Raw genomic sequence first — 11,929 nt, 5'->3', positions numbered from 1 at the left:
AGCACTATATAAATACTTGTTGTTGTTGAATGTAACATTTTTTTACACTGAAAATATACATTCAAAAAATACCTTTAGTATATCCAGCGAAGACATTTTTTAACCACTTTTGGAATAATTTTGTCATTTTAGAAAATATTAGCCGTTAGTAAGAGTCATGGTTGGTTACTATATAGTATACTACCGGTATTTAAAAACATGTTGAATTTGTGCAATAAGGACTGATTCTCAAAAAGTGTTTTAGTAACAGCATCCTGACTGCATGCTAGAGACCCTACGAATCACAAAAAGGAGAAGTTCTAAAATATCTTGCATTCTAGTAATACAGGGGTTAATAGCTCTGTCGGATGTCTTTTAAACAAAACTTCTGTGGATATAGGGTGAGGCATTCTCTAGAGACTTATTGTCTGCTCTGGCTACGTGCTACCAAGAACAATATTAGGGTCATGTAACATTTGTTAACCCCATCAATGAAGTGGAGATGACTTCAAAGAACACATAAAGATGTCATTGGTGTACAACTTCAAGAAGTCCACAGCTCATTAAGAATGTAGGACATTCACATATAATGTAAGCACAGGTGGCCGAGCCAAAAATGGAGGCACACAAGAAGAGAATGACCTCCTAACTCATGGAAACTGTTTTGAATTGTGTTCCATTAGTGAACACATGAAGAAATGTAGAGATCAACAATAGAGTCTACAGACCTAGAGACCTATGGTAGCAATGCTTGCTTCATGATTAAGTTTTCCAAATTTAATTTTAGTAACCTAGAGGTCAACCCAAGCAACTCATTGATTTAGAGATAAATTCTGGCATCTAGCGATTTCAAAGTCCTAGAGAATCTAGAACTTGAAAAAAAGATGACATAGCACAAAAAACATAAGTGTTAAAGGCTTAAAACTACCTGCAAGACAGAAGTATATTTTTACAAAATGATATGGTTTGAGTTAGACAGATTGATTAGATTGTTTTGATTTTTAGGTCAGAGGTTTGGGAACAAATGCATTTATCACTAAGAAGGTGGTAGAAAAGTGGAACGTGTGGGGAAAAAAAAAAAAAACCTTAGCTCTTGTCTTGCCACAAGCCCTTTAAGTGGTAAAGAGAATCCTCCTTATCAACAATTGGTAGCTTTTATTGCTTCCAACGCATAAAAATGAATGTAGATAATAAGGAAAACAGCAGTGCACAAATAATTAACAAAGCAAACAACTGTGTCTGAGTAAACACAATTAATAACTCAACTGTAAATGCCTTTTGTGAGTGTACATTGGTATGTTTCTATCTGATATGGATAAGCTGGTATGTGGAAAAATTGTATAGCAGACAACCTCAAATTCACCCTTCAATAACAATACTAAGTGCAGAGGCATTGTGCACCTTCTTCCTCCACACCACCATGCAATTGTGTTCTCCCCTCGCCTCAGTTTTGTTAGGACTCTAGTGGTCACATTCCTATTGTCCTAGGCTTTCTCTGTCAATAAACAAAGAATATGTTGAGCATCCTGCCAATGGTGGTTGGTTATATGACAAAGAATCCAAAATAAAGAACAAGGCTGACCAAACACCAACTTGTATTACAGATGATTACAAACTTTCTTCATGCCCCACAAACCTATGGATGTATTACAGTGAGGAATGACATTAAAAAATTGAACATCCAGGGCCTATGAGTGACTGATGCAGGTCCGTCTTTAAGGCAGGCCAAAAGGGGCAGTGGCCGGGGCTGGCCGGGGGGGCGATACACAAGAGGAAAAAACAAAAAATTACATAAGCAGTGTGAAAAATAAAAAAGTACTGTTAGCTTAGCTGGTCCGGATGCAGGTGTCAATGTGGCAGAGCCTGTCCTGGTGTGTGTGTGTGTGTGTTAGGACATCTGTGTGGCAGAGCCTGTCTTGGTGTGTGTGTGTGTTAGGACATCTGTGTGGCAGAGCCTGTCCTGGTGTGTGTGTGTTTGGGTGTCGGTGTGGCAAAGCCTGTCTGGGTGTCAGTGTGGCAAAGCCTGTCCTGGCGCATGTGTTTGGGGGTCGGTGTGGAAAAATGTGTCCTGGTGTGTGTGTTTGGATGTTGATGTGGCAGAGCCTGTCCTGGTGCATGCATGTGGTTATCTGTTGACTGGCACTTTACTTACTGAAGGAATAAATTGAACTATTTATTTTTTACTTATCCAGAGATAAAACCTCCTTTTTGTAGTCACTTCAGAGGACAAAACTTTCTAGGCCGAGAAATCAGTGAGAGGAAAAATAAAGGTTTTGTGATACTTACTCTATTTCAATATGGATATATAATTAAAAAGGGTTAGTGGCACCAAATTGTGGCTTCAGGCATCCCATGTATGATGACTTTTTTTTTAGTTTACTGATGTACTCCCAATCCCATCACATAAGATTCTATCTTATACTTTCAGCCGAGCACTGATGTTTTCTTCGGTGCACATGGATGCCGAGGAGTCCAGATTCTGTCTATTCTGTGTATTTTCTTTATTTCCATAAAAAGGCCCACCAAAATCCTCAGCACCAGGCCTATGATGCTCTTAATCTGGCCCTGGTCTCAGGGCCCATTTCTTTATAGACACTTACATGTTAAATGCAAAATAGGTGTCTTCTGATAACCACACGCTATAGAGAGCAACCTAATATAAGTGCATGTGCTATTTTTCCTGTATATTTCACTTTTGTACACTAAAAAAACAGTGATGATCAGTGGTGCCCCCAGGACGGTAAAAAAATGCTCGCAAAGGGCCAGTTCGACCTGCCAGGTCAGACCAGCTCTTTGTCAATAATTGTAGACCACACCAGGGAGGCACTAATGCAGGGGCGGACTGGGCCGGGGGGCAGGGGGGCAATTGCCCCCCAGGCTGCCCTAAATCCGGGCCGGTGGGCCCGACGGACGAGCATTCAATGCGGCTGTGGCCGCAAAGTTAAAAACTAAGCGGCCGCGAGCAGGATTGAATGCGGCTGTCATGCGTACCTGGCGTGGGGGGGAGGGGGGCGGTCCGCCCCGGCTGCCGCTCATCTGAGGGGTGCCACCATGCCGGCACGCCTTCAGAAACGATGCGCGCTGCACAACATTGAAGCCACGCCCACCGTCTTCCGCGCTCAATGCACCGGAAGGACAGGAAGAAGAAGAAGAGGAGGAGGAGGAAAAGTGAGAGTGAAAGAAGAAAAGGTAGGAAAGAGTGGATTAGTAAGTGTGTGAGAGTGATGGGTGTTATGCTGAATGTAAGTGTGTGAGAGTGATGGGTGTTATGCTGAATGTAAGTGTGTGAGAGTTATGGGTGTTATGCTGAATGTAAGTGTGTGAGAGTGATGGGTGTTATGCTGAATGTAAGTGTGTGAGAGTGATGGGTGTTATGCTGAATGTAAGTGTGTGAGAGTTATGGGTGTTATGCTGAATGTAAGTGTGTGAGAGTGATGGGTGTTATGCTGAATGTAAGTGTGTGAGAGTGATGGGTGTTATGCTGAATGTAAGTGTGTGAGAGTGATGGGTGTTATGCTGAATGTTTGTGAATGAGGGTTTCAGATAGCATGGATGTGTAAGTGTTGGGGGATAGCTTGGCATAGGGAGTCCGTAATCACATTCCTTTCATGCCCAGATTCCAGCATGTAGTGGCTGCCTAGGCATGATAGGAGTGTGATTGCTGTTATAAATTATTTTTTCGTCCAACTTCGGTGTGTTAACACTTTTATTGGACAGAATAATTCAATGACAGTATTAATATATATATATATATATATATATAATTGCAAACAGCAATCACACTCCTATCATGCTAAGTCAGCCAGCACATGCTAGAACCTGGGCATGATAGGATTGTGATTGTTGTTATATATATGTGTGTTTGTGTGTATATATATGTTAATATTGTTGTTGATTTTTTTGTCTAATTTTGGTGTTACTTTTAATAAAGTATTTTAAAGGGTTTTTTTGGTTTTTTTTTCAGTTTTGGCCAAGTGAATGCTGAATTTTTAGTTTCAGTCCAGAATTTTCATTTCGTTGCATCCCTACTATATACTATGCCAGTCACTAAAGTGGTAAGCCTACACCACATCAATGTTTGGCTTAGTATATAGTGATAGGGGTTGTCAGTGTCTGGCTCAATGTATAGGCACACATTGACGGTGGTACCGCATAATCCCTAAGCATATAATGATAACAAATATGCTGTACCCCTGTCAATGTTTGCCTAACCATAGAAACTATGCAGTTTTAAAGTGTGTGTGTGGGGGGGGTGCCACATACAGGGTCTGCCACAGGTGCCAAATACTCTAGGTACCCCCCTGCATCATGCGGCTGTCAGACCCAATGGCCATGCCTCAGCTCCTCTTCCCACGTCTTAAAAGTGGTGGGATGAAGAGCTGAGGCATGCGGCGCGTGCACGCCGGCCACTTTAATTTCATTAGGCGCTGGTGGAATGACTGCCGCACGACGGCCGCTTTCAATGTCGCTCGCAGCCGCTTTGATGGTGCAACGGGCCAGTTGACTAGACTTGCCCCCCAGGCCTTAGGCTGCCAGCCCTCCCCTGCACTAATGTAACATGCAAGGTTGCTCACAGCCCGAAAGCTGCAGTTGAGGGAAGGGGGTGAGTGAGTGAAGGAGGAGAGGGTAAGGGAAGGAGTATGAATGTATGACTGTATAAGAGTGTATAAGTGTTTGTGTGTGAACGTGTATGTATGTGTGTGTATCAGTATGAATGTGCATGTATAAGTGTGTGAGAGCATTAATGTGTGTGTGATCATTAATGGGTATGTGTAAATAAGCATGTGTGTGTGTTTGTGTGTGATCATTGATATGTGTGTGTGAGCATAGATGTGTATGTGAGAGGAAGTATGTGTTAACATGAGTGTGCAGGGTTTAAGTGCGTGTTAGTGTGCATGAGTGTTGGGGTGGGTGTGTAAGATCTTTCCCGAGTGCCAAATACTCTAGGTAAACCCCTGGTGATACTGTATTTGCTCGATTATAAGACAAGGTTTTTTTCAGAGCAAATGCTCTGAAAAATACCCCTCGTCTTCTAATCGGGGTCGTCTTCTAATCAGACCTCAAATAGAGGTCTGATTATGAGACTAAGATCCAGATCCCCCGCACCGCTGCAGGGGACCTGGATCCTCCTGTCTCCCCCCCCACACTTACCGGTGCTTCCTGCTGTATTGCCGGGGCAGCGGGTTGACGTCTACGCGATCCGCGTGGACAATGTCCGCTGCAGCTGGAAGGAGGTGTGGCTAGCAGCGGGGGTTGTCTGCGTCCGTCGCTGATACCTTCCCCGACTGTCAGAGATCAGAGTTCCCCGCACCGGTGCCGCGGTGAACTCTGATCTCTGACAGCCGGGGAAGGTATGCGCGACGGACGCAGACAAACCCCCGCTGCCAACTCCACCTCCTTCCGGCTGCAGCGTAAGGAGACGTCAACCTGCTGCCCCGGCAATACAGCAGGAAATTGGAAGCACCAGTAAGTGTGTGTGTGTGTGTTAAATGGGGGCATAGGGCATTTCTGGAATGCCTTATACCCCTATATGCCACTCTGCCCCATAATATGCCTTTTAACCCCCTAAATGCCAGAGTGGCATATAGGGGTATAAGGCATTTCTGGAGGCAGAGTGCTCTATACAATGCCTTTTAACTCCCTTAATGCCACTCTGCCTCCTGGAATGCCTTATACCTCCCTATATGCCACTCTGCCCCATAATATGCATTTTAACCCCCTAAATACCAGAATGGGATATAGGGGTTTAAGGCATTTCTGGAGGCAGAGTGGCACATAGGGGGTCAAAAGGCATACCATGGGGCACAGTGGCATATAGAGGGTTAAAAGGCATATCATGGGCCACAGTGCCATATTGGTGTGGCAAGCCTGGGGGCAGATGTGCGTAACTGGGGGACAGGTTGGAAAATACAAGGAAATAAAAACAAAAAAAATATTTTTCTCAATCATAGCTTTTATTTAAAAAAATTGTTTACATGAATTAACATTTACTGGTAAAACTTTTTTCCTTTAGGGTCGTCTTATATTCAGGTTTTTATCTTTTTTTCCTAAGTTAATATTCAGATTTTGGGGGGTCATTTTATAATCCGGGTCGTTTTATAATCGAGCAAATACGGTATTTACAGATTACAATTTGCAATATATATATATATTTATATATATACATACACGCTATATATACTATGCATAGGATTGAAAATGACATTGCACTTTACTCTGACATTTCATAAGATACAAAAACATAACTAACATGCACGTACATACTAACATCATACTCTAACACCATACACATATACATATAGACCCCACCTCCTTCCTCTTCTTCATACTACTAACCCATAACCCACCATTGACATGTTAGCACACCATACAGTAACACGCACATGCTCATGCTAATGCTAATAGCATATACTCACACCATACGCTTACACACTCTAACGCCATAAATTAATACACACACTAGCACCATACAGTAAGACACACTCACTCTACCATCATACAGTAACACATATACACACTCCCTAAAACTATACACACACATACATACTCACTCACTCTAACACCACACTTACACATACATACACTCTGATCATCAATGCAGTTTCCCAGCTCCCTCTCTCTCTTACCCAACACAGAACTGGAAACCACAGGGCCCTGGTGTGAAAATTGCCCCTGAACTCCACGACTTAAAAATGCAACATGTTCCACAGTGCCACCTTTGACTCCAAAAAGTTGTGAGAGCCACCTGGGCCCCCCAAACAACATGCCTGCGCCATCTTTGTCATCAAACAGCTTGCCAAGGTCACCAAATAGCCTGCCTGTTCCATCTTTGTCACCAAGCAGCTTGTCAGTGCCCACAAACAGCCTGAATTTGCCCCTCAAACACTTATACAACCATGCTAACATAAACATTCTATCATACATTCATTCATACTCTCTTTTACCTCACCTGCAGCTTACCTCTCTGGTGCTTGCACACTCTGCAAGTAGTCTGGCTTTTACCGTGGGGTCCCGTAACACGAAGTGAGCCCCCTGCATTCTAACCACTCCAAGCCAGTCAAAGATTGTTCAAGAAGTAGTTACTTCTCCACTGCAGCTCACATTCTCTGTCCACTCGCACTTTCCCGAGCTGCTTTCCTCTTACCGTAACACATGTTACGTGACCCTACTGGGCAATTCAGTTACCAGGTGCCCGAGTGCTGTGCATCTGATACACTGGAACTCTCCAGATGAAACCTTGCTTCCCCAAGTAACAGGGCAACAGCCTTTCTGTGTCTGCCTTTGTGGTACATGACAAATAAATGTTCCCTGCAATAATTATGGGGCAAAGCTTTGCACAATTTAATAATTATTTCTAGGAATGATGTTTCTAATGTTGCATTTAGTTACAATGTTGTTAAATTCAGCAGAATCGGTGGAACAGAATATTGCTGCACCAAGAGCACCAGCAGTTTGGTGGTTAACAGCACGAGGCAGTGCCAACTCAACTGTCTTTCCTCCATTTGGTAGGATTCCCTGTCAATATGCTTCTGTAATCTGTCTACAGGATCTCTTAATTATAAACAGGACCCTCCCAGGGAAGTGCAAACCTACTGCCAAGTCCTCATAAAAATACATGCACAGGAAGAAGCTCATCAGCTGCTGGTGGGTGATCCCCTTCGAAGTACTCAGTTTTTTGGCTCTTTAAAGTAAACACAGGAACCATTGTTCAATGTGCCTTCATTACTTTTGTACACTAGTCTGACAAATCTACAGGGATGGCCTTGGTTAACAAAATTAAGTCAGGCAATGGGGGGGCTTTTAAGACATTTAATTATTTGTGGAAGCTTAACACGGATTATACTTGTGGGCATTCACAAGTCATGCATGTACAGGATCTTTGGCTTCAATCTTGACTAGTTAGTTACTGCATCATAATGCATACACTAACTGTTCAATTTCATGTCTCAAATCAATACGGGAGAAAAAGAAATCGAATAACCATTTATTTGGGGCACGAAATTTACTAACCCTTTATACTGAGCTCTAAAATTGATTTGTACTTGGTAAATAATTGGCTACTATGACTACTAATAAGCAGACCCACAAGTATCTATAATGGAACAGAGGTTCCATCCCGGGGGATAGTTGACTTAATTCAAAAATTACTTATACTGTATATCATATGAATATGGAATGTTTGTGTACATAAAACCTAAACTATTGGAATGTTAAGGAGTCCATAAGCACAGGGTGGCCCATCTCCTATCCCTGCTAGAACAGGCACAGAAGTCTCAAAGATTTATGAGTGCTTCTTACTTTGCTGCTCAATGACCTGCACATCTGGGAATACTTTTTTGGGGGTCATAACATTATAACTTTGAGTTTCTACACACATAGTTAGAACTAACCTATAAGTCTTTATAAAAAAATAAAAGCACCTATTCTGGCCTGGACCAGCCATCAATGCTTCCAATATCTCCATCTCAACCACCATCAACGCCAATCAGGTAGCCGATTTAATAATGTAGCGTTGGGTCACCTATTGGATAAACCTATGTATCCAGCCCATTGATCTCAAAGTGTCAGTCCTATGTTTACTTATTCAAGTGTCACAAAAATGCTGAATGATATTATATTTAATGTTACACCCTACTTCCAACAAGGTTACCAGCCTTAACCCCTTCGCGACCTTTGCCGGTTCAGGACCGTCATAACAAGAAGGTCACTAAATGACCTTTGACGGTCCTGAACCGTCAAAAAATTAAATAAGCTTAGAAAGTGATAAAGGATCACTTTCTTCGCTTAAACGGCCTTGCTGCAATGCCTCGATGTTGAGGCATTCAGCAAGGCCGAGATCGGCATCGGGGGCCATGTCTGGCCCCTTCCCGGGGCGTCAACAGCCGCCATACATTGTATGGCGGCGGACGCCCGTTTTAAAAGCGTTTAGGAGGCGATCAACGATCGCCTCCTAAACTTAAATGGTGTCGCTGGAATGCCTCGATCAGGAGGCATCCAGCGACACCAAACACTTACCTCTGGGTGGGCTGTGACCGCTCCGGAGAGCGGTCACAGCCGCCGCTGCCGGTGATCTTCGCCATCAAGCAAGATGGCGGCGGCCCGGGAAATAAAACAATAAAGACGAAAAAGTTCGCTAGAGGGTCTCCAGACCCTCTAGAGAACTGGCTCCACTTGCTGGTTGAATACAGGTACTGCATTCAACCATGCAAGTCAATGGAGCCCAGCTTTCTAATCACTATGTGATTAGTAAAATATTCAAAAAAAATAAAAATAAATAAAAAATGGAAAAAAAAATTTAAAAAAAATGTGCTAACATTTAAAAATAATTATGCAGTGATGTCACTAGATGAACCATCCAGTACCAGCAAAATGTGTAAAAAAAATATAAAAAAGTATTAAAAAAATAAAATAAAATTAAAAAATAAAGTTTATTATTTTGAGCAAGTGCTAAAATTTCTCAAAAATCTCAACAAAGAGTTAAAATAAAAGCACTTCAAATACCCAAGGGGTGTCTAATATATAAAAAAAATGGCTGATGGGGTAAATTGGAGTGGCCTAGCTCAAAGATAGGGCATAGGTACAGACTGACCAAAATGGCGAAAAAAAGCGCACTTCCCAAATGTGGCATTTTAAATCTGAAACAACCCGACAAACCCATGCATGTCGGGTATCACTGCACTCAGGAGATGTTCCTGAACACACATTGGCGTGTTGTTTGACAGTGGCATATACCAGGACCTGTATATCTATAACTAAATTACAATTTGTGTGAAAAAAAAATAAAAAAAATTACTATTACAAAGTTTGACAAAGTGTAGTTCTATAATTGGTGCATGGAAAGGGTTAAAATAACAGCATTTGGAATACCCTGGGGTGTCTAGTTTTCAAAAATATATGGTTTGAATGGGTTAAATTGAGTTAACCGGCTTCAAAGATATTCCAAAGAGGAGAGGGAGGCACAATGACCAAATGACCACCTGAATTACGCATGCCCCAAAAGTAGCCTTTTATCAGCCAAACAATCTGACAAACCCATGCATGTGGGGTATCGCTGTACTCAGGAGATGTTGCTGAACACATATTGGGGTGTTGTTTGACAGTGACATATACCAGCACCTGTATATCTATAACTAAAGTACAATTTGTGTGGAAAAAAAAATTACTATTACAAAGTTTGACAAAGTGTAGTTGTATAATTGGTGCATGGAAAGGGTTAAAATAACAGCATTTGGAATACCCTGGGGTGTCTTGTTTTCAAAAATATATGGTTTGAATGGGTTAAATTGAGTTAACCGGCTTCAAAGATGTTCCAAAGAGGAGATGGAGGCAGACTGACCAGATTTGTTAAAAAAGATTTGGAAATCATAAAACGCTGCTTGTACTTATTGCCCTATAACTTACAAAAAACAGCAAAAAAACAAAAAAACATTGGGTATTTCTAAACTCAGGACAAGTAGTAGAATCTATTTAGCTAGTTTTTTTACTTGCTTTTTTAGGTGAGTAAAAGATTTTTCAAATAAAAGTCATAAAATGTGTTTTTTTTTCAATTTTTCACCATGTTTTTTTATTTTTTTTTATAGTAAATAAGATGATACGATCAAAATAATGGTATCTGAAGAAAGCCCATCTTGTCCTGAAAAAAACAATATATAACTTATGTGGGTACACTAAATGGGTGAGGAGAAAATTACAGCTGAACACAAGCACCACAAAAGTGTCAAAACAGCCTCGGTCCCACAGGGTACAAAACGAAAAATGAGCCCGGTCCTTAAGGGGTTAAGAATGAAGATAAATGGGGAGGGAAGAAACAATGAGTGGTGAGGGAGCCTAAAACTATGGAGCACACTGGACCTTTTCACAGACCATTGCACAGTTTATTGTCAATTTAGGGAGCTGCCCTGGATCAGGACTAGGGCAGCACACAAAGTAAATACACGACATGATGAAAGTATTTAGTTTTGAGAGGGCTTAGATTTATAACCAAAATAAAATGCTCATTTTTGGCTTTATTGATGTAACCTGTTTTACATGTTTCACTGGTATAATTTAAGCATTTTCAGGACACCACATTTTGTGTACCCACAAAAATTATATTATTTATATTATATCATTTATATTATAATTATGTTTTTATCTATCAGGACTTAAATATAAATATACATATGAATTGATTTATTCGTCGTTCTACAAATTCTGAATTTAACTTTACTATTGCTAATGAAAAATCTCAAAATCTTAATTTACAGCATTTACATTAGAAAGTGTCCTCCAAATTAATAAAAGGTTTTACTTTAATTTACATCTTAAGGTACATCTGCCAACTCCTACCACCACCACCACCACCAAATCATGTTTACCTGCATCCCCCACTACACTTCTCCTAAGGAGCCTTCTTATGTTTCGGGGAATAATAAAGTGCCAATATACCCCCTAACACACTAGACCTTTATTTATATACTTTTAAGTAGGTAGTGAAGGGGTTTTTATTTTATATACCCATTTGAAAACATACACAGTCTTTCGAGGAAAAGATTTTTTTTCTTTTACTTTTTTTCCGTCTGTTTGTTGCTTTCGATTAGCGATGTTGGTCTTTATTCGACATCAGTGGAAATAAGGAAGTGCAACTAAATTCCTGTTTAGGCAGTTATCTGGACTGCCGAAGTGAGTTTACTGATTTATTTAGCATTTTACTCAATGCATTAGCTGACAAGGCTATTTGGAGTTCACTGCGGCACGGTCTGCGAGGACATCTCTCTTCAGTTTCCATTTCTAGCTGTGACCCGAGCCTGTTTCGGCTGGTTCAGTCTGAGTTCTCTCACTCGGCTCCATTCTTTTAAGTCTGGGTGGTGTGGGATAAAGCAAGGTCCAATCCAATTCCTTTCATTGTTCGCATGGCGTCTTATCTCAGGGGTTGGCTGCCTTGCCCCAGTGTCCTGTGAGGCTCGTAGAA

This window comes from Sceloporus occidentalis, unplaced genomic scaffold, assembly GCF_023333645.1.
Source record: "Sceloporus occidentalis isolate IW3139 unplaced genomic scaffold, rSceOcc1.0.p SCAF_82, whole genome shotgun sequence".
Classification (NCBI taxonomy): domain Eukaryota; kingdom Metazoa; phylum Chordata; class Lepidosauria; order Squamata; family Phrynosomatidae; genus Sceloporus; species Sceloporus occidentalis.
This window is presented reverse-complemented; position numbering follows the sequence as displayed.